The sequence below is a fragment of the Lissotriton vulgaris genome, chromosome 12, assembly GCF_964263255.1.
Source record: "Lissotriton vulgaris chromosome 12, aLisVul1.2, whole genome shotgun sequence".
NCBI classification, from domain to species: domain Eukaryota; kingdom Metazoa; phylum Chordata; class Amphibia; order Caudata; family Salamandridae; genus Lissotriton; species Lissotriton vulgaris.
Window position 1 is genome coordinate 581,234,321 of NC_141700.1, and position 24,248 is coordinate 581,258,568.

Genomic DNA, 24,248 nt, shown 5'->3' on the forward strand with positions numbered 1-24,248 from the left:
TCTTTCTACAGTTAAAGTAAAAATTGGCTGATAGTGTGAAACAACAATTAGGCATGTGCTATGCCTATATGGTACAACCTTTGTCCAACTACTCTCTTAGTGTCTACAGTCTGCGGATCTATGACAAAATACCGAGAAAAAAAAATCAACCTACTAAATAATCGAGTCCTAAACATCGATGACAAATAAATCGACCTCCTATAGTTAACTAACAAACAACATAAATATTGAGTTAACAATATCGTTAAACACTAATATCGATCACAAAAAAATTGTGAGCACACATTTCGAAAACAATTATATCGACAGTCTTAAATAAATATATCACATATCAAAAATATTGTTAACAAAAATATAGACATCAATATTATCGACAATACATAAATATCGACAGCTACAAAATACAAATAAATCCGTGGTTTCCACACTATAATTGTAAATAATTAAATATACACTCATAAAGATTTGAAATAAACATAAAAAACACAAATAAAACAAAACGTTCCCAATAAAAATAAATAACCATACTAAATAAACTAAAACATTTTCAATAAACACACTTAATTTATAAAATAATTATTAACAATATAATACCTTTTCAAAAATAACATACCTTAAATAAACCTTTCATAAAAAGACAAAAACACAGCAAAATTCGACGTAACAAATTCACATACAATTAACATAATTAACAAACTTAAAAAATTCAAACTAACCAATAGAAACACATATAAACATAACTAACCAATAAAAATCAACAACTATTTAAATACTCACTATATAAAGAACCAAACTGATAACTATCACACCTTCAAGGAAAGAAACAAGGAGAAACTCTACCATAACTAGTACAACTTTAAGGACTAAAGTGAAAACGAGACAACTACAAATATCAAAAAGTAAGTAAATAAAAATGTATAAATAAACTAACAATTTACTTGTAACCTGCCTTTCATCATCAAAACATAAATAAAAATGTATATTTCTATCTCTCTATATAGCCACAACAAACCCAACTGCAAAAAATGGATGAACATTTTCTACCTACAAAAACAAGAAACGTAAAAAGTAAGTATACTATTCTAATTCCTTAAACACTAAATAAAAGACAAGTAAACAACTAAAATGTTCCAACTTTAAAACAAATGCCATTCTAACTTTTAATATTTTCTAAAAATGTTAACACATTTTTTAAACACAAATTAAATAAATCCAGTCTTTAAAAAATGTGAACAGTTTGTAAAAATAAAATTCAGCAAATAAAATACAAATTACTTTCTCTGCACAGCCAACTGAAGAAATAAAGCAGAAAAACATTACAAGAACATCAAAACTGAAGTGCAAAGGAACAACAATTGGTAAGTATATAATAAAAAACACATGTACTACTAATAATGCTTAATGTTTAAACATTTCTAAAGTTAAGTTAATGAAACAACGTTTCCATGTTTTTGAATACTTTTATGAAATACTTATAAAATAAAATTAATATGCTAGTCATAAAACATAGAATCCTACAAAATGCTACCACCAAAAAAATATTTAAAAAAGAACTAAAATGTAATCATTTTATTTCCACAGATCACTAACATACAAAACAGCATCAACCAAAGAAAACCAAAACTGCATTCAAAATCTACAAAAATATAAGTGGTAAGTATATATTAAAAATGCATAAATTATTACTAATACCTAAAATATAAAAACATTTGCTTATAATCTTTTCAACATTTATTCTAGAAATAACAAATCCACAATGACTGAAGATGCAAAATGTATCACATCTCAAAAAGGCAAATTTCTGTTATGCTATATGGGGTATATTTATACTCAAGAGAAACAAAAAGACCTTAAAGTAAATTGGAATTGTATTACTCTAATAAATGTTATGGTTGTGCAACAACTAGGGAAACAAGTGTGATAAATACAACTGAACACAACCATCCACCTAATCTATCAGAAATAGAAGTTAGATCCACTATGGAAAATATTAAAGAATTAAGTAGCACATCAGAACTACCAACAAGTGTAATACTTAAAGAAGTACTTCCTAAAGTACCTACAGAAGCTAGAGGTCAACTACCAACTATATCTTCTATAAAAAGAACTATAACTATAACTAAAAAATCTACTAGACCCACAATACCAACAGCTAAAACTTTTGAAGAAATAATAATTCCCCCTGACCTTACCGTAACTCATAATGACGAACCTTTTATCTTTTATGATAACAACAATAAAGATAAAAGAATAACTATGTTTTCTACAATAAACAATATAAACAAGTTAAAACAAAGCCAAACATGGCTGATGGATGGCGCTTTTAGTATATGTCCCAAGCCATTCTACCAATTATATACAATACATGGACAATACCATAATACCTGCATTCCATTTATCTATTGTTTGTTACCAAACAAACAAACTTCAACATACACAGAAATCTTGACCAAAATAAAAGAAGAAAAAGCAGACTTCTTTCCCCTAAAAATAATAATTGACTTTGAACAAGCCATAATAAATACCATCCTTAAAATAGTCCCTCACACATCCATACAGGGATTTTACTTCCACTTTAATCAATGTCTATGGAGACATTTACAAAAATCAACACTAAGGGGCTCATTAGGATGGCCGCCCGCCACCCTAATGGAAAACGGGACTGCCTGCCATAAGTGCGGGGGTCCCGTAGGGGGAATTAGGATGTGCCCGCCACAGTGGCGGGCCCATCCTGTATTTTCAGTATTGTGGCGGGCGGTGCTCTCTGCACCGCCTGCCACAATACTGAAAATGACATGCAGCATTTGCATAACCAAAGCGGCAGGCACCGTGCAGTGCCTGCCGCTTTGATTATGTAAATGTGAGGGGGTACCACAGGTACCCCCTGTGCACCCCCCATTCTCCTTCACTCTGGGGGCCCGCAGGGGGCCCCCAGAGTGAAGACCGCCTGCATTTCTGTGGCAGCATTGATGCCACGGAAAGGCATGTCAATTTGCCCATTGTAATATGGCTGGCAGTGTTATGAAACAATTTCCGCCCCGGCCGCAACCACACCACAGTTTAAAATTTTGGTCAGCCAGCACACACACCCAACAACATTCCTTTTTCCATTTTCCAAATCAAGTAAAATCAACGGACCTCTCTCACCTCACCACAACTCCACAGAGTTGGGTAGGCCTCTTTAAAAGTCATCACCAAATCGGTTGGTTTCAGTGAAGTTGATAACTTCCTTCTTCTAGTGGTACTTGTTAAAAGTAGTTATCACTTCCTACCATCATCTTCCTGACTTGTAGTACAATGCTGTTGATGAACAACAAGAGAAACACATTAGGTCGGTTTTTGTGTAGACTAGATTTGTGTTTGTTAACTAAAGAGAGTGGTCTAATCTGTGAGGAGTGTGAATCAGTAAACAAAGCAGTGTGGACCCGACAAACAAATCTCACTAAGTTTCAAAGGGGAAGGAAAAAAAATCACCTTCAGGAAAAAAAATGATTAGCTGTTGTTGGGCCACCAACATTCTAAATCATACCAAACTCAATCAAGCCTAAAAGTTATAGTAATAAAAATACAAATAAAAAATATATATATGTAAAATAAAAAACCTAAAATTAAAAATGATAAATAAGTAAAATTATCCTAAAGTATATAATTTATTAAACTGCTATCTCATTTCTCAACCATCCATGCAAGCCTATGGCAAAGAGTCACAGTAGCTGGATACACAAAAAGGCTGCAAGCCAGTGCCACATGGCCATCAACAATAACACTACTGAGTAAGAAGGCATGGGGAACAAAGAGAAGACATGCAGGCCTAAGGCAAAAGCACACTGGCTGCCTATAGAAAATGGCCACCGACCACATGGTGAAACAGCAAGCAAGGAGGGATGTCCACAACATAATAAGAGAAGAACAACACATGCAGGCCTATGGCAAAATCACACTGGCTGGCTACAAAAAATGGCCGCCAGCCACGTGGCGACTCACAATAAGCAGGAGGCCTGGAAAACAAAAAACACACCCATCGACACTGACTAAACAAAATGGGCCCTGGCCCTGATTTGGCTAAAGCAACACCCCCAGGATTTCTGTTTTACCTTGAATAGGCCTCTGAGGAGGGGTGGGGGCCTAGCAGTCATATATCATGACTCTATGAATCCCATTTTTCACCCAGCTTCCAATACGTTTTGCGAGGCGCTATCCTTCAATTTCACTATGGAGCATTATAAAAAAGTTCAAAGGGCTATTTTTTTATCGCCCTCCAGGCCCCAGAGCTGGGTTCCTGGAAACAATAGGCACCCTTCTTGAAGACAGAATGTGCTCAGCAATATTTGCGGCATTAGGGGATTTGAACTGTTTCCTTGAGGATACCTTCGACCCGGATACCATTAATCTTGATAGAATAATGGAGACTGGGGAATTGAAGCAGTTGGTGGAAGGTTCCACGCATTTTAAAGGGCATAATCTGGACAGGATTTATTCTAACAATCCTGATATTTCCTGGTACAAGGTTTAACACTCGGCCTGGTCCGATCTCATGGCCATCATTTTTAAGCTGCAGGAATCAAATGCCCCTAAATCCAAATCCTTGCCCACAAAGATGCTGGAAAAAAGAATATGGAAGGACTTAGACGGGCCTAGTTAGAAGAGGAATTGTAGAGATCCTCTCTCCCACTCCCACTGGAGGTAGATAAAGCTGTTGTGACGTACACAGACTGGCTAGATAAAGCCTGTAAAAAACTGGTCCCCGTAAAAAGGTGGACCCCAAGGCGGGCCAAACCCTTGTCCCCTTGGTATTCAGACAAACTTAAATCTCAGAAATTGGTCTGTAAAAAATTCTAACAGGCTTGGAAGATGGCATATAAAAACACTGATAAAGAAATTTACAAGCACAGTCTTAAATGTTACAAAGAACTGTTGCTGGAAACCAAAAAGAACTTCTACGCGCATGAAATCCTTCTAGCGAAGTCTAACGCCAAAAATTATTTAAAATGGTTAAAAAACTTGCCTCACCTAACACTCCTAAGATTGCTAGTAGTCCAGAAGTGTGCAATAAATTGGCCATTTTATTCCAACATAAGGTGGAAGGTATATATTCCACTTTTTCTCCAGCTCAGAAGGGAGAAGGAACACTATAATTGGAAATGGCTCAGACAGAACCCAACATGGGGCTTGTATTTGATCAGTTCATGCCACTAGAAAGATCAGATACTATTAAACTCCTGAATTCCATACACTCAGGCTCACCTACAGACCCTTGTCAAGTCTCAATCCTGAAAACCATTTCAGAAACTATAGGATCCGCCTTACACCCCCTGATTAATAATATCTTTGACTCTGGGTGTTTCCTTAAAGAATGGAAAAGAGCTTCTATTCTTCCCCTATTGAAAAAACCAACAATGGACCCCTCAGACCCCAGTAGTTATAGCCCAGCAAAAATCATTGAGAAGGCAATGAACATCCAGCTTAGTTCTTATTTTCAAACCAATCATTTACTTGATCGAACACAATATGGTTTCAGAGCTGAACACAACCATAACCAAGAACTGGCTCTAATTAAATCTATAGAAGAAGTAAGGGAGGCGCTGGACGGTGGAGGGAAGGTGGTATTGATCTTGTTAGATCTATCGGCACGGTCCATCAAATGGTTTTGATGGATCGATTGTCAGAGGTAGGAGTACAAGGTGTGGCGTGGAAACTACTGCAATCCTTTATCTCCAATAGATCACAGACCCTCGACTTAGACAATAACAAATCCCATCCATTCTGCCTTCCTTGCGGGGTCCCTCAGAGATCCTCACTGAGCCCCACTCTTTTCAATATTTACATGATATCGCTGACAGGCCTAATAAAATCTTACAGTTTTCAGCTAACCTCATACGCGGATGACACTCAAATAGTGTTATCATTTATTGATGGCGAGGAAAAAGAAACAGAAGTGCGCTTTCATGATTGTATGAAGGAGATAGCTGGATGGATGGCATCAAGTTGTTTAAACTAAATTCCACCAAAACTAAGATCATTGTTTTCGGAAATAATCCCCATATTTGGACGCCTGACAGGTGGTTAGCAGATTTGGGCAATTGCCCCTCCCTGACACTGAAAGCCAAGATTTTGGGTGTAACATTTGACAGTAGATTGACATTTAGCGATCACATAGGTGCCGTGGTCTCTGCCTGTTTCCTGATATTACTCATTTTAAGGAAAATTAAACCTTACCTTTCAGAAGAAAATTTCAGGGCAGTGGTCACGTTACTCGTTATGTCAAGACTGGACTACTGCAATGGTATCTATCTGAACCCCAAAACAACTTATGAACAGGCTTCAGATAGCACAAAATGCAGCAGCAGGCTGCCGTCAGGCACTCCCAAATTTGTTTCAGTGAAAAAAGAATTAATCAGGTTACATTGACTCGCTTTAGGTTCGCTTTAAGGCCTTATGTGTAGCTTTTAAGGCCCATATTGGTATAGGCCCTGACCACTCGCAGAATAAATTCAAGTGGTATGTCCCCGACAGGACTCTTCAGTCTACTGGAGCAAAAAATATCCTAACCCCTATTGTTATAAAGACCAGTTGGGGAACTAGGAGTTTTATTGCATGTACATCTAAGGCTTGGAATGATCTGCCATTCGATCTGAGGAATGCTTCGATCTCCTTCCTTTCAGGAAGGGATTGAAGACCTGGTTGTTTAGCCAATGACCCTTTCTCCATTACGGCTACGCAGGACACCCCAGGGTAACTGCCTCGCTCAACAAATTCAATTAACATAACATAACTCATGGCATCGGGAAAAAAGGCAAATAGTGGCCTATGGCAAACACACACACACACTAGCCAGACAAAGGAGGCATGGTAACACAAATAACACAGCCTTAATCAAGCAATTCCAAAAATGAACATGAACATGGCTAAAAATGTTTACAGTAACACACATCCTCCATGGGCATTTCCCCACCTATACATTGTGTGCAGGAAGAAATTAAATGTGAAATACAACAAAAAGACATTTTGCACCCTAATCCAATGCCATCCATGGCCTAAATGATGTTTAAATTCAACAGACACCACAGAAACAGATGTTGCATGCACCCACAACTAGTACTGGGACTACTGGCTGTAAGGCCCATTGGCAGTCTAGACCAAATTGTGAATTAAAGGATTTTTGCAAACATGGGCATCTACAGGGGGGGGGAAAGGGGGGGGGCGTCACTATTGACAGCCCCCAGAGTGGTATTTGTCTGCAGGGCCGACAATATTAAGAGCGTGAGAAAGCACTTGCAATGACGGTCCTGCTTGATGACCGGGAAAACTGCTGCTGATCAGCATGAGAGAAGGTCCGGGCCTGGCTGCTGCCATAGCTTGAATTAAGCATAACGTCTCCTGTTTTCTAGCTAGCTCTCACTTGCTGAAAACCGTGACTCCAAGGCTTCCCTCTCCTTCCTTTGCTTCATTCATTCTTTTGAAATGGATCTAAAAAGGAAGTAATACATTTGCTGGAAACAGTACCGGCTTTAGGGCGGTGTGGGTGGCACCGGTGCCAGAATTGGGGTGGGGGGCACCATTTGCACGGCTGTACCGAAAGCACATACCATTGTGAATCCGAAAAGAATGTGCTTTCAAAGTGCATAAACAAAATTCCCTGTGTCCGGTGGGGGGCACAGTGCTTAATTTGTGCCAACCACCAGCATGTATTTTTCAGCACCAGCATTCTGCTCCTACTACGAGCCAATATTACCAGTAAAAAAAAATGATCTATGTAGTTACCCCAGCATTCACACCTTTGGCATTGGGGAAAGGCCGTGACATTATAATAAACAGAGCATTTGATCGCGCCTCAGCCTTGCCTACCTTCAATTTATTAATGGAAATTGGGGCGGGCGCGCTCTGTGGGACGAGTTGCCTGCGGTGGCATGTGCGCTATAAGAGTGATTTGAGAGCATATGTATAGTGGTTATGGTTCCTACAGAGTGTTATGTTCTGAGAGGGATCGTGCTCTAGCCCTATTTCTCAACCTGTACCACCTGTCTGAAGTCCCTTCATTTTTAAAGACTGCTTAAAGATGTCTCTGTGTTCCATCGACTAAGTACCCTCTGCTTGGAGCAGTCCTCTGAACCCATAGCAATATTGCACCTTGGCTTCACCACATTCCAATTGATCTCAGCGAGAATAGGTGTGGTGTCCTTTGTGCTTACTGGCAAATTGTGTGTATGGGTGAATGTGTAACAGACACTACACAGCTATAAAAGTTCAAATGATGTGTTTTATGTTTCAGTATAACTGCATTGTATGTGTGTGCAACATTGTGCATGTATGATTGTGTAATGCAGCACTGTGTTTGAGTAAGAATGACAGTGAGAGAGTGTGCGTGGCCTTTTGCATGATACATCAGTGTGCAGTCCATAGTGTATCAGACAACAGCCATGTATGTGGTAAGAGAGCCTCGTGCCGGACTGCCCTCGCAACTTGCTGTCTGTGACACTTCTGTACCTATGCCCAAGTGTCTGGAAGGAAACTGTATATTGGATTGTGCAAAATAGTGATGCATGAAGAAGCTTAGTATGAGTTGCAGCTTTTACCATGGCAGGAACTAATTCGAGAAGTCTGAATCTGTAGCCTTTTTTTGTACGTTTGAGAGAAAATTGTGTATTGCTATACGTGCTGCAAAGTATGGCAGAAATGTGTCTGGAAAGATACATTTTATTAAGGGTTGTGGTTCAGAAAAGTATGTCTGCCTCTGAAATGGCAAATGTGTGAGGTTGAGTCTCTGAAACAGCACTTTGTATGCTTTGAATCTGTGTCGCTAAAAGCACGCATACCATGTTTCCACGCGATTAATTTAGTGTTGCTGTATCTAGGTTGGTTGAATTTGAAGTAAAAAAGTTTTTACAGCATCGCTGTTTTCATTAAACCTGAACAGGTCTGGCTCAATATTGTTGTCAACATGTGAGAGGCATATTCCCAGCTGATGGCTGGTGTGGTCATGTGATTTATGTCTCCTTTTGGTCATGTGTGGTATACATGTTTGTAACGAAGCCTTGTCTGCCACATACCTGACCATCAAGAAAGCTCAGTGGCCCTCAACAAAAGGTAAAACTTACTCAGATAGCAGTAAAACACAATGCATCTATCTTGGACTGCAACGTGGCATTAACCCAATGTACATACAGTTTTCTAACTTGCCATTGGGCTCAGCTGCAAGCGCTGTTATTTGTAGTACCTGACTTGACACTCCCAGCTCTGTCACTACAACCTCAAGAAGTGTGTCTACACAGGCTGCCAGGAAGTGCTCAACCTGAAGGAAACAGAATGGCACATGTATAAGAACTATGTGCAGAGATCGCTGGCATCCTAAATGTATCTGTTAGCCCTGGGCATCTGTGTCCTAGCTTTAGCAACACCAGAAACACCAGAATGAGCTGAAGCTACCTCATACCCCCCTCCCCCCATCTATAGTACTTTTTTACTCTCACCACGTCACCTTTTTTTAAGTGACCTCAAAACACGGTTTCTTCTCTAGAATGGGCAAGGCCCCTGAATAACGTAAAATATGACATCAAGCTTGTCCACCATTCCTAGCTGAATGTAACTCCCAAGTCTGTCAGAACTCCATCTCACCAAACCCATGAATTCCATTCTGTCCATCTTTAATGTTGCCTTTTGGTCTCTGCCTCTGTTTTAAAGAGGTGTGCATTAGAGGACATGTAGCCCTGCCATTTTCTTATTCAATGACTTGTAGAGTACACCTAAAACCTACTAATTTATCAGTCCCCTGCTGTCCTTGTTTCAGTTTTCCTGCACCTGCCCTTTACTTCTGCACTGAGATCTCCCTCTCTTGCTTTTCTACAGACTTTAAAGGGGGCACTCCTCTGTGAGTTTCTTTCCAAGTAGCTAGATGGAATCAGTGATAGCTTAGGTACTTAATGAGTTTCTTCATCAATATTGTTCCAGACAATGTGGCTTGGCAAGGCTGCTCCTACAAGCTCTTGAAAGTGACACAATCACCCACTGTATCATCAATGAAAGGTTTGCTGATGTGGATCTCTCTAGAACCACATCAATCAGATTTAGATTTTTGTTTTCCGGCCATTTTTTATTTTTTTCTCTGTTTCATCGGAGTTGCCAGGTCATCTGCTGTGGAGCCTCACAAGATGTCCTCAATCATGTCGGAGGATGGTGATGTTCCCCCCCGGAAACATTTCTGCGGATGCCCCTGGAACAGGCCAGACTTTGTCAGACTCCTATGATGAGTGTTGGGTTCCTAGAAAAGCGTGCTGACTATCCCGCTTTTGTTCACCCTTGCTATTGAGCCATTGTAGCTGTGTAGATTGCGGGGACAGGGAAGGGGTAGTCGGGTGGCTGGTACTGAACATTTGATATCACTATGTGCTGATGATCTGTGGCTGTATGTGTGCGACATGGCAACTGATGTCTTTTTAATTTTTAAGCTTTTACGCTAGTTCTGGGAGATATCTGGACTTTGGGTGAACCTCACAAAGAGGTGTGTTTCTCGTGCCACCTGGCTCGGGCAGACGGCAGACTTTCATTCCGTAAATCAGCTGGGCTCCCTCAATGTTCCAGTACCTATTTACCATAACCTAGAAGATCCATGGAAGGGCAATTTGGGGTTGATATACTGCTCCTTGAATGGATAAGTAGCCTTTAGGCGCTCGCTCCAACTCCCCACTATGGCACGGATTGCATTAGCTAAGATGATTATGCTATCTCAGTTGCTTTTTATTTTACCAGCCTCCCAGCCTGTGTACCTATCCAATGGTTTCAGCAATTAAACTTGTTGTTGGGAGAGCTTATATGGGATGGGGGTGTCAGATATTGGGATCACTACCAGTATGGAAGGCAGACGAAATGAACGAGGAGAGGAGTGATAGGGTTCCAGATGTTTATTTACTATACGCATGTTTCACAATGTTCACTCAACAAGCTTCCTGGTTTGTTGATCCCGTCTTCACAGGACTCTTCTTGGGCGAGGGGGTTCGCTCTCGGTTCCACCCTCTTCCCAGGAGTCGGTATTGGTTGTGGAATACTCCGGATATTCAAAAAGAAAACAATATCGGGGTCAGTGGTTGGAAAGTATATACTTCCTGACTCAGGGGAACAGGAGTGAAGGAAGTAGTCACCGCTAATCCAACACCAAGTGGACCCCGTTGTGACCTCCCTCCATGCCACAGCCCTCCCTCCATGCCACAGCCCTCCCTCTCCTGTGCCCCGTGAACCCTTGGAATTTCGCCCGTACCTTGGCAAGCCACCCCCCTCCTGGAGGCTGGCTGGGCGAGACGCGGTCCGGTTGGACTCCCGGCTTGATGTGCTCGTCTGCGGCAATGCCTCTCGACTTAGCGTCTTCCTCTACAGTAGCTCCTCCGTTCTCGTCAGGTATCCTGCTTTCCTATCCTGCGTTTACTGTCCACGCCACAATATCTCCTCCCCTGGGGAATCCAGCTTCCGTCTTCGGCCAGAGACCCGGCCCGCTTGTGTCGCCCGCCTACTCATCCGATAGGCCGGCTTCTGGCAGTGTCATGGGCCACTCCCCCAAGGATTCTTCTTGGTGTTTCCCATTAAAGGGCCGAGACCTGCCTGCATAGAGGGCGATATGATGTCTGTAAACATCCTGTCAGTGTCAAAGGGTAACAAGGTCCGCAGCTTGTCATTGGATTTGTGACAGGGGGTGACACAGGATGTCCCTGGACATGCTTCGATAGCCTTTCTTGGAGGGAGGCCTGGTGGTGCCTGACTTTAAATTATACTATCTGGCTGCCGAACTACAATGAATTATGCTCTGGCTGGATGGCACAAACTTGGCTGAGCTGGGACTCATGGGGTCTGTGCCTAACCAGGGAGCACTCCAGGCATGACTATTTCAGCAAGTACTGGGGAAGGGGAGAGATGTCTTGCTCTTGATGACAGAGCTCCGGTGCTGGTGGTGCAGTGTTTGACAGACTCTGGAGTGCCTACTGTAAACCCCGCCCTTTCACTGGTGGGGTTACCACATGGGGCCTTCCTATTATCTAGGAGGCACTCTTGGTGGCTTGGATGGAAATGGGACTGGTGACAGTTGCTGAATGTCATGAGGCCTCCACATTGATACTCTTGGACGTTCTTGTTGAGGTGCATAGCTTCCTACCTTTTCAATTTCTTAAATACGATGCATAAGTCCGGACCTTTACAGCCCTATGGGATGCAGGAGTGGATGAGCCAAGGGCACATAACATCTTACATGTACTGCTGTCCCTAAGAAAGAGAAGACACCTTGTTAAAGACTGTATAGTGTCCTTAATGGAATGATGTGGAAACCTAAGATCATCCTCCAGCAAAATTGGAATATCATATTGGGCAGGGAGGTTAGCTTGAAGATGTTTGCCTACCCACAGAAAGTCTCCCAGAATACCCATTTTACAGTTATCCAATTAAACTACCTCTGTCAGACGTATCTCACTCTGAAGAAGCTGACTACAATAAATGGAGGGGAGGCTAAACAGTGCCCTGCTGTGCACTGGTGGAGGCAGATTTTTGTCACGTGACCTGTGCTCCCATAAGGGTTTTTTGGACTTTGGTGGTGCAGAGGCTGAATGTGACGCTAGGCCGGGTTGTGCCATTTACCTTGGAGGTGTGCCTTTTGGGACCCTTCCTCTGCCTGATATCCACACAAGCAGTGAACCATTTAATTGATTTGGCCTTTATAATTAGACATGAGGCAGATTTCCATGGTGTGGAAATCAGCAGTAGCGGCCCATGGTGGGAGTGCTGCTGGGTGCTGACGTGGGGCAGGGGAAGGGCGGGGTGGGGGGTAGTAAACTGCAGAATACGGCCGCACAGAGGTAAGTACACAAACAAATGAATAAAACAAATTTCGTTGCGCACCCTGCATCGCATTTGGCGATGCAGCACGAGCAACAAAATTTGTTTTATTTATTTGTTTGTGTACTTACCTCTGTGTGGCCGTATTCTGCAGTTTACTACCCCCCACAATGTCCCTCCCCCACCCCACGTCAGCGTCCAGTAGCACTCCCACCACGGGCCACTACTGGAAGTCAGCAGTTGTCCCAGTAATAGTCAGGTGGGAGGCTGCAGTCAGAGATTGGACCCTGGTAGAGGCTCAAGTGCTCTGCAGGAGATGGCTGATAGCACCTCTATGGACAGAAGTGCTGAATGCATTTGCAAACTCTGGGAGGCGTAGTCACTCACCATCAGAGAGCTCAGGATCTAGGAGTGAGAATGGAATAGCTGTTTAGGAGCAAACATGGGGATATGGCTGAAGCTTCAGGAAGGTGATGCCACTGTGGCTGGTTTCCTGTAGCTATGGAAAGCCGCAGCCTGGGTGTGCTGCTGTTAGATACAGTGATTATGCAAGAGACCTATGTTATGTAACTGATTCTTAGGGAGGGGCTCCCCTTACCACAACCAAGTTCCTGATAGAGGTGCTGGATGATGGCCCACTTGGAACCCACTGTTCGAACTGTTGGTTACCCTAATGTTGTCAATGTTTTTTAATATTAATATACGTGCACTACACATTTGGATGCTGTACATTGTGGTTATAAACGTTCTACTGGTTCAAAGGAATGGTACTGGAAGCAGTGGGAATGTGATCAATGGAATAATAGCATGTAATCTGGAATCACACAGTTGACTTCTCGAGATGCCACTCCATGGGAGGGAGGACAAACTGAAAAGGACAGAATGATGTGTTGTTATTATCTGTAAATGTGCAGTGCTATGAAATTGCTAATAAAAGGACCTTTTAAAAAAACAACTGGATTGGCATGCTGCCCCAAGCAATCACCAGTGACAATATAATTCAAGAATTCCATCCATCATTTTGTTTTTTGATGCCCTAAATAGCAACTGGGTGGTAACTTTTGGGATCATTACGCCTCACCTTTTTTTAGAGAGGTATGATGTTACTCCCTCTCCACAAATTAGGCATAGAGCAGTGGCGGCTGGCACGGATCGGAGGTGGCAGAGCAAGGCGTGGGCAGGGAGGAGGAAGGGGAATGTCTAAGAAATTTCCTGATTTCCACTTCCTGCATCTCTGCTCTGTCTCTTCTCATCAGACTGGGGCTGGAACAGCACCAGGAAGCACGCTCAGGCTCTGCTGACCAATCACAACACTGCAAGGCAGCTTTGTGTTTGGTCTGAGCATCGTGGTTCGGCACTCAGAAGGAGACTGGGTACCTGGGCATGTTCTACACTCAGGCTGTAAGGATGTAATGCTGTCTGCGTGCAGAACATGCAAAGTTTGCATGACTGTTTGGCCAGCCCCAGAGGCCCCATCCAGAAACTGGAGCAAAGTCGCAGAGGAGCAGCTTATCACCACCCTCAACCACGACACCCCCACCACCTCGACCAACTCCAACCTTGCAGCCAAAAACTCCACAGATGGATTTTGAATTGCACAGACAAGCTTGCACCTCTACGTCACCCCAACAGACAGAACCCCAGGTAGGCGACCTGGTTCGCCACCGACCTCCAAGAATCCAGACACCCCTGCAGACGGGTTGAGAAGAGCTGAAGAAACATCAAAATGCCAGAAGACCACACCGCCTACAAGAACATGCTGACAAATCACCACCAACGCATCTGATCCACCAACAGAGCCATCATTCAAAACAAGGTCCTTGCTAACTCCAGCAACTCGAAAGAACTCTTCAGTGTCATGCAGGAATTCACAAAGCCCCCCAGTGACACCACAGATATCACCCCATCCCAGGAAGTCTGCATCAAGCTCAGTGCCTATTTTCACCTGAAAATTAAAGGCCTCTATGACCACTTCAACGACCAGACTCCCGATTCCAAAACCACCTCCCTCTCCAACACATGCCTGCCCACCATCTCTGCCTGGATCCTAGTCACCACTAAAGACACCATTTTGACCACGAAAGCCCCACGACCCCTGCCCGCCGCATATCTTCCACAGAGTCGCCATTGCTCCAGAACTACGACGCACTATCAAAGCCACCCTCAAGACTGGTATCTGTCCCGAAGACTGGAAACGTTTCAAAAGTCAGACGCCTGCTCAAGAAGCCCACAGCAGATTCCACAGATCTCAAGACCTAGCGCCACATCTTCCACCTTAAGAATCACCCTTGACTGGATTTGATTGTTCCTCACTGGCAGAACCCATGGAATCAGACTCCCACCCTTTCTCTTGGACCCCACGGAAAGCAACTGCACAGTACCCAAAGGTTCGTCGTCCAGCCCCACGCTCTTCTACATGGCCCCCCTGGCCACCATTGTCAGACAGCACAGACTCAGCATAATATTCTACGCAGATTACACCCAGCTCATCCTCTCCCTCACCAAATACCCCATCACCACCAGAATCAATTTCCAGGAAGGAATGAAGAACGTTGCTTCTTGGGTGTGCAGCAGCTGCATGAAGCTCAACTCGGAGACGACCGAGGTCCTCATCCTCGGACCATCTCCATCTGCATGGGACATCACCTAGTGGCCCACCGCCCTTGGCAGCCCTCCCATCCCCATGGACCACGCCCGGAACCTCGGCATTGTACTCAACTCCTCCCTCTCCTTTACACAACAGGTCAGCGGTGTCGCATACAGCTGTTTCAACACCCTCCGCATCCTCGAAAAGATCTTCAAATAGATCCCCCCGAATTAAGAAATACCATCACCCACGCACTCATAACCAGCCGACTCAACTACAGAAATGCCCTCTACACCCGGATCAACAAGCCTTTACTCCGCAAACTCCAGACCATACATAAATTGCAGCCAGACTCGTACTCAATATCCCACAACACAAACACATCACCCAACACCTACGAGACCTCCACTAGCTCCCCATTGAGAAGAGAGTTACTTTCAAGATGCTTACCCATGCCACAAATGCCTCCACAACATCAGACCCAATACCTCAATGAAAGAATCTCTTTCTACCTACGCAAGAGATTCCTACAATCAACAGACCTCGCTCTCGCTGAAACCCCACGCATCTGCAGAGCAAGAACAGGCAGAAGGGCCTACTCCTACATCACGTCCAAGACCTGGAATGAGCTCCTGATCGATATCAGACATGCCCTCTGCCTAAGCATGGGCGAATTTTGCGAATCTCGCGTTAGCAAATTTTGCGGATTTGCGAACTCGCAATCCGCAAAATCCGCGAATTCCCGCGAATTTGCGGATTTTTTTTTTTTGTGTTCGCCCGTGTTTCTGCCAGTTCGCGAGGGTTTTTACAATTTCGCAATTTGCGAACTTACCTGTCGGGTCGCAAGTTTTGCGAACTTGTTGTTTCTACGTGTCCAGCCTGTTTGGGACACTCTTCTTCATCACTGCCACTCTCTGTCACCACTGCCACTCTCTGACTACTCATGCCACCCTCTGGCCCACCCATGCCACCCTCTGTTTCATCACCACACCCTCTGGTTGTCCAGTGTACATTATTTTCGGCAAAGCAAAGCACACCTTCCCTGCCTCAAGTGACCTGAATTAATTTGGGGCTGATTAATGTGTCACAGAATATTTTTTTAGCTGGCACCTGCTTCCTTAGTGCGCCCTGATTAGTGATCTTTTGCACTTGCTAAGTGCTTTCATTGTTGCAAAATTAGTTACAACACCTGCCCTGCCCCAACTGACAATAATGAATTAGGGGCTGATTAATGGATTTTAACTTCCAGCCTGGCTCCTGCTTGTCTCCCTTAGCTGTAATTCAGGACCTTTGTGGCATATGTGTAACTATTCTGAGGTTCAGAGCAGGGTCACATAATAGTTGCAACTGGCAACTGAACTCTGGAGGGGCCCCTCAGGAAGCACTACAGGAAATGGCTACTAATGATGAGCCTGAACTTTTGAACCTGGTAAGTAGTTTCAGTTTTGCTAAGATCGTATTTCTGCAATTTAGCACTTATTCGCGGGGCGCGAAGTTGTACTGGGAAGCCGCGAACTCACGCGAACAGTGCGAGCAGTGCGAGCAAAATCCGCTGCTCGTGGATTTGCGGATTTTGCGGGAGATTCGCGAATCTCGCGGATTGCGAATTTCCCGAAAATCCGCAAAATCCGCGAGCGGAACGGATTTTCCGCCCATGCCTACCTCTGCCTGAACACCTTCAGGAAGACACTCATGACCTAGCTTTCAACTGAATGGAGCTGCCTACCTCCCCCCAGTGCCTTGAGACTCTCACGGGTGAGTATTGCGCTTACAATTCCCCTGATTGTTTTATTGATTGATTCATGCGCAATTGTGGGCAAACCAGACCTCCCCTGCACTGCTCTGAGAGCAGAGCAGTCCCCGCCTACCTACAAAGCAGCTGGAAACAATAAAATGATAATAACAAGTTATCTTTATTTTATTTTTCCTTTCATCACACTGCTTAAAAGCTGTGGAGCGACACTCCTCTTTTTAGCTGAGGAACTACCACTGTTAAAGAGCCAGATTTTATACAATAGTCAAATGGTTGCTCTAAGGTACAATGCCCAGGTGTTGGGACAAGATCTTTAAACAGCTACGCTAATTTCATCTGGGCCAAAAGCTTTTGAGTTCCTCAGTTCCTTATGTACCTAAATAACTTAACCTGAAGACAGATCATCCCAGCTCATGACATGCAACATAGGTGGCATTGACTTGAAAAAGTAGTATATTAGACACAGCATACAGTTCTTCTATGTGGGCCCACCAACAAAATGCAGTAATGCACCAAAAATGTACTTATTTTTAATAGCTGAAGCACTCTAAAGGGACCACCAAAGTTTTGCAATGTTGATTTGTTGGAAAGTCATCCTGTCCCCTTTTCACCTCCCAACTTTTTGATGACTGGTACTGGTGGTAACTGAATCTGACTGATGCTGGGCTCTGCCTAACCGGGCCCAGGGCCAGTGCTATGCTGAATGTGGCACATTTAGAATACAGTGAAAACATCTACATACACTAGGGCACACTCTGGGTTGGGGTACCCCTGTGATTGGCAAGGCCAACCCAATTAGACCCTAGTACATAATAGGGTAGGATGATTGAAACTACCTATCAGTCCCTAGTATATAATAGTGTATGCCACTTTAGAGGCCAGCAGCCCTTTCTGCACTTTCATGTGTGCACTGCTGCAGCCTGACGTCAGTTTAAAAGTGTGGGTCACTTAAATATGGTTGACCTACAAGGTTTAGGAATATTAGATACCCCCAGGGTCTCCAATAGGTGTCCTAGGGGTAGGGGATCAGGTATTTATAAGGAGGACCTGAAGGACGGGCCCTCCAGGGCCATGCCGGTTATATACAACCACCTGCTATGCCTTCCCAAAATGAAGAGTCAGTCAGACAATAGAGAATATAAACTTACTTTACTCAATATGTACTCTGCAGAGGAGCCCAGTCAGGCCTTCACTCTAAGATGTCTACCAAGGGGGACTAATTCCCCAAGGTACGCTAATACATAATAAAACCTTCTGGAGACTTTGGCTACGCCTCTAACGGAAAGTTAAAGGCTTGAACTGGGCATGAACCAAGGAAGTACAGGGAGATGAGCTAACACCTGTCAGATGGGCGCACTATCAGTACTCCAAGGCAAATGTGCCGAGTCTCAGCGTCTCCTAAAGTGGGAGCAGAACTACAGTTTGAAATTGGAATGCAGAGAAAGAACATCAGTTCATTAGCAAGTCGGGTTATAGCCTTGAGCAAGAGAGAAAATATTAACGAAATACAGTGCTCTGCTGAGGCAAGAGAATTAGCAAATATGACCTAATATGAATACAGCCTAAGCAGTCTTCAAGTGGTTGCGAAATACAAAATGGAGTAGCACTGGCTAACTAAAGCTTACATACGGCAAGGATAATTCAATGGGTTACATAACATGAATTTAAATGGCGTCTATTTGATCACACATTGCTAACCTAATACAGCACAAGTGCATTTTAGGAAGGGGGAATTTCAGACCTAACAGACCCTTATAAAATGAGTTTTATATGCCCTGGGTTAAGTGAAATTTTACATTTTACTCCCCACATTCTGATAAAGTGCTGCCCATGACTTTAGCAGTAGAAGCACTGGGGAGGGAGGATTTGCAATATTTGTACATATTCTGAACCCCTAAGGCAGTGGTTCACAAAGTTTTTTGACCTGGGGCTCCCTTGAACTAATTGGCAGTTGGCCGTGGCTCCCCACCATTTTTTACTGGTGGGGGATGCAAGCCTGACCTCTGGAGTACTTCCAGTTGTCTCCCTGAAATTAATTGGGATGCGGTGAAGGTATTATAACCATATTTGTAACAAAATAAAAATATAACAGTTGTTTAATAAAAACTTTAGGTTGCCGTTCCTTGATGGAATTCAGGCCTTCTGCATCCAAGATCAGGAGTGGTATTTCCATATCCATTACGAATTCCCCAACCCTGCTCCAATAATATAGTAACAAGCTGAAGAGACAAGTTTTTTTCAATAGCACTGCATCATGATGTAGTAAAAGTCCATACTTAGAAACCATGCACATGTTGACTGTGTGTCTTTATATTAGATAGGGTTTGAGGGTGCAGACAGCGAGTATATATACTCGCAGATTTTGTGTTGCACTGAAACATTTGAGTGTGCGTTGCACTCAGGAAAAGAGGGCCTAACCCCCAACTATCCAACCTTAGAGTGAATGAGCAGGCCATGGAGACAAACGTTTGATTTGCATTCTGGTGCCAGAATCAGCCGCCAGACACTATGCTTTCCTATGCATAAACGGCTTTACATTACATACACAGGACTAGCAAAGCAAAACAGAACCAGATTTACAAAAACCAGAATGTAAACATAAAAGTAGGACTGGGAGAGTCATTCGCAGAACACACGAAACAACTGAAGCCCTCTTGTGTTTTACAGAACACTTCCATTAATAATCATGACCCATACGTAACGGCATGCACATGCGCAGCTAACCAAACATTTAACATGGTTAAACTCACATAAAAGACAATGACATGGCAGCCAAAGGGATAAAAGGACATTATCATAAATTGCAACCAGGAGCTCCCAGGAAGTGCCCGCATGTAAAGGCTGCTGCTGCTGTGCGCTCTCCTGGGCCTGGCCGGGAGTGAGCATGCTTGCCAGGCCCTAACATGCTGCTAACATCAGGGTAATGAGGACTTGCATTCAGCAGATTATGTGGTTGTAGGGCAGGCCCCGAACCCTCTTCTTAGTGCTGTCACCTGTCATAAGCGAGCAGCCAGCCCTAATCACTACCCCGCCTCCTAAAAGACATGTAAATTAAATGAAGTTTGCAGCACTTGACTTTCCTGGCTTTGGCACTTGCTGGCCTTGCTGCACAGGCCCAGCCGAAGCTCACCCTAACAACACGGTTGTGCGGCGAGGCCAGCAATTGCCAGGGCCAGGAAGGTTGAGTGTTGCAGCCCACATTTTAATTTACATGTCATTCATTTTACAGGGTTTGTGCCATCATGTTTGGGATGGAGATGGTGAACTACGAAGAACTACCACACCCAGAGGAGTCTGTCAGTAACTCCGAAGTTAAGAAGCCAGCCCTTTTAGAAGGAGAAAGGTGCTCAGATTCGAAGTTTTAAATTGCCATTACTTCAGCAAGAACGTATACGTATACAGAACCTGTTTTGAGGCCATAAACCTTGTCAAGTGCACTTTAAGTGTGGAATTTCTGCCTACGGGTGGCACATTCAGGCATGGAAAGCGTTAACTTCTATGCAGCGTTAATCATTCGGGGTTTTTGTGCATGCTGTGTTAGTTGGCAAAGTCACCCACTGTACTTGTACACAGTCTGACCTTTTTGGATACAGTAAGAGCGGGCGAGATTATTATACTGATGCTTGTGCAGGATGCAGGACACCTAGCGTGAATGAAACTTGCTAAATTAAATTCAGCTCAGTTTATGGCGGGGTTGTGTGTGGATGCAAGTGCTACACTAGGCTCAACGCTAGTTATTAGCATGGACAGGTATTCAGGTAACTACATTTCTTAAAGTGGTTGTCTCGCTTTGTTGAGGATTGTGTTCAACTTCTCCTACCTATTTACTTATTTTACATTTCTACCGCTGACGATGCGCATGGGACATAGGTGAACTTTGTACTTACTTAATGTAATGAAGAGCGTCAGAACCCGGGAAGCAATAACGCTTGGCATCGCTGTATGTGTGCGTCGTATGCCTGACCCACCTAAACTACGTAAAACATGTACGCACGTATGGCGGGCGTACTCTTTGGACCAAATCACGATTCCTGATTTTACAGGTGGCATGTTTAACTCCCCCCCCTTATGTTGCGCTGCAGCTGGGCCAAACCACAATTCCCAATGCCGGCTGACAGGTACCACTTTTATCTCCCCGGTATTTATGCGCTGCGGCTGGGCCAAACCACACTGGCTGACACTGGCTACCTAGAGCTTTTAATTCCCCACCCACCCTCAGGACATACTCGGGCGACCATTGATTTTATCATTACAACACCCGATTTCTGGCCTAAATTTCAAAGATGTGCGCTGCACCCCTTGCTAGTCCTAATGGCGCACCAGGGCGCCGGGCCGCACAGTTTGGGAACCACTGCCCTAAAGTCTCCTCTAGGTGTTACTGGGGTGGGGGTCCTGTAGATATATGCAGAGTACTTATAAAAAAATGTATGAGCCCTGGTGCTGGAAAAATGTCTCAAGACATTTCTTCCATTGCAAATCCCCTGCCCCATAGGTTAACATGGCAGGAAGTCATTAACTAATAACTCTAGATAGGAAAAGGCTAAAAGCACCATTCAAAGACTTCACAGAATAGCATTAATAAACTCAACAATATGATATTGTTCAATTTCTCCTAAAATGTACATACAAGTAGTTATAAGAATTTCTTGTTTGTAAGCCCAGATTCAGCCTTCCAATTGTCTGTCCTGATTGGTCAGAGTTAAATGGATTAGCCAGGCTGCTTTGAAGAGGTGATAAAGAGCCCCTGAGGTTGACCAGCTGTGCTGGGAGGGCAGTGTTCTGTTACACAGGAATGACAGAGCAGGGGGCGGAGTCGTGAACAATGGACTTCAAGGGACGGGGACAACATCAGTGTCCTTTACAACACCACTCTTTTGACCCCAGCCAGATGCTAGGATTAAGGAAGAAATAAACAGATGCAAGGGGGAAAGACTATGGAGATTAGCCATCCTATGGGTGTGTTTAGCCAGCTCTTCTCTCCCTGCTGGAAAATCAGCCATTATGAACTTGGAAGAATTGGTGCACTCTGGGGCAAAATAGTGCCACACTCTCCAGGAAGTGGTCAGTCCTTTGGGTGGTACCCTGCAGCCCATTGGACAGGAGTAACATCATGCTTGACCCGAAAAATTGTTATATGTATCTGAGGAGGGCAGAGCCCCTCAGATCTGCTGCTTGAAACTCATGAAAGCAAGACGGCCCATGCTGGAAGTTTGATGAGCATTTCCTAAGGCCTGCACTCTGAAGACTTCACCTTCTGAAACAACAGCCTGTGGATAACCTTGCTGTAAAAGTACTAAAGAGTGGACTCCCTGCAAGCTACAGGTTAACAGAGCTCACCTGGAACATCACCACCAAGGATCCTCAACCTGGAGAACTATCAGTGGATTTGTAAGGGTTTTGTCCAAGTGGATTGTGGGAACTTAAGTCTTCAAATTTCAAGGACCATCTTGAGACACTTTGGGACCCTTTGGGGAACTTTAGGAAGAAGTTCCAGGAGTTTGGAGAACTTTGGAGCAACTTTGGAAAAAAGCTCCATAAGGGTACCGACTCAACCTGGCCAGCCAAGCCGCCTGCCTTCAACCTCAAGTCGGCCGCCGCCCAGGTTTTCCCCGCTGAAAAGCTCCGTAGGTCCTACTTCCAGAGTTTGATCGGGAGTAGTCAAAATCCGAGGCCAATGAGCCCTCACCGAATCCGGCCTGGTGAAGAGAATTGAGGGACCCCGCGAGAAAAAGCTCTATAAATGTTTCCAGGTTAGAACGAAGAAAAGGTGACCGGGAGTAACCGCGAAAGCCAAGTCTCCTGCCTTCAACCGCGTGCCAGCTTGAATCCTTGGTTTGTCCCGCTGGAATGCTACGGAGGTCAGACTTCCATAAGTTTGACATGGAACTCATCGCAAGGAAATATGGCGAACCCTCTCCGAATCCAGACTAGCTGAGAGCTTCGAGACACCCAGGGAAGAAAAGCTCCAGAAAAGTTTACAAGTCCGAAGGTAAAAACTGTGACCAAGACCTACCGCGAGGGATAGCCGAGTTGGGCTCCATCACAGTCGGCTTGAAACTTTGACTTTGACCCGGTTTATTGCAACCAGATGTCCTGATAAGGCGCTATAGGTTTCTATGTGCTAGAAATTGCTAAATCTTTGACAATTCATATCTCCGGTTACCCACATTGGATTTTTGTCCTTTTAGTGCCATTTTAAGGATAAAAATAGTTCCTATTGTCATAAATTGGTGTTGAATTTTTATTGTTTATTGTGGCTTAATTATTTACTGAAATTGTGTTTTTAAATGCTTTACATGGTGAACAACCTTTACAACGAAACTTTTACAACGCACTACCATTACAACGCAGGCATTACAACGCAAACCATTACAACGCATTGCTCTGGGGGGGGCTCTAGGATAGGGAATACGTTTCATTTTCTATCCAACACCTTCCCTAGTGTCCACGGGGACTGGAGTTGGAATAGAAAATTAAACTTTTCACTATCCAGCACCTCTAAGCGCTATGCGTTGTAATGGATTGCGATGTAAAAACCGCGTTGTAAAGGCATTTGTGGTAAAAGCATGTGTTGTAACGTCATAGATCCGCTTTACATACCTGTCTTTGAGGTTAAGCCTGCCTGCTCGCAGCCAAACTACCAAGGGTTGAGCTTATGGATAAATTTCTAAGACCCATTCTGAGCCCCATACTGCGGTAGTGGCCTTATTGCCAATGGCAGACATACATTTGCCCCTACCAATAATCCACTTTCCATCATGATTTTTTTTCTGTTGTCCTTAATTAGTTTTGTGAGTAGGTAGAGCCTTGTATTGCTTGTTAGTAAAAGTGGAGGAGGAAGTTGGGGAGTTGGTTAATAGCTTACGAATTTGAAACACCAATTAATCAAAGGATAAAATGTTCATATTCCCACCCATATCATCTATTATGACTTGAATTTGTAGCTTTATCTAAAGCTTTCCGGCTGGAATAGACACCTTTTGCCTGAATTCTTATATCACCAATGCCGGGTGGACCAATTTCTACTATTTCTCCTAGTGATTAGAAGACCACAACTAACTGATGATGGTCACGCCAATAATTCGCACCTCACGTTTGGCT

General features: G+C 43.9%; 1 pseudogene; it reads right to left on the bottom strand.

Moving 5' to 3' along the window:
- Positions 1–1,271: 1,271 nt before the first annotated feature.
- Positions 1,272–24,248, bottom strand: part of LOC147677787 (uncharacterized) — a 68,050-nt pseudogene continuing 45,073 nt past the window's right edge.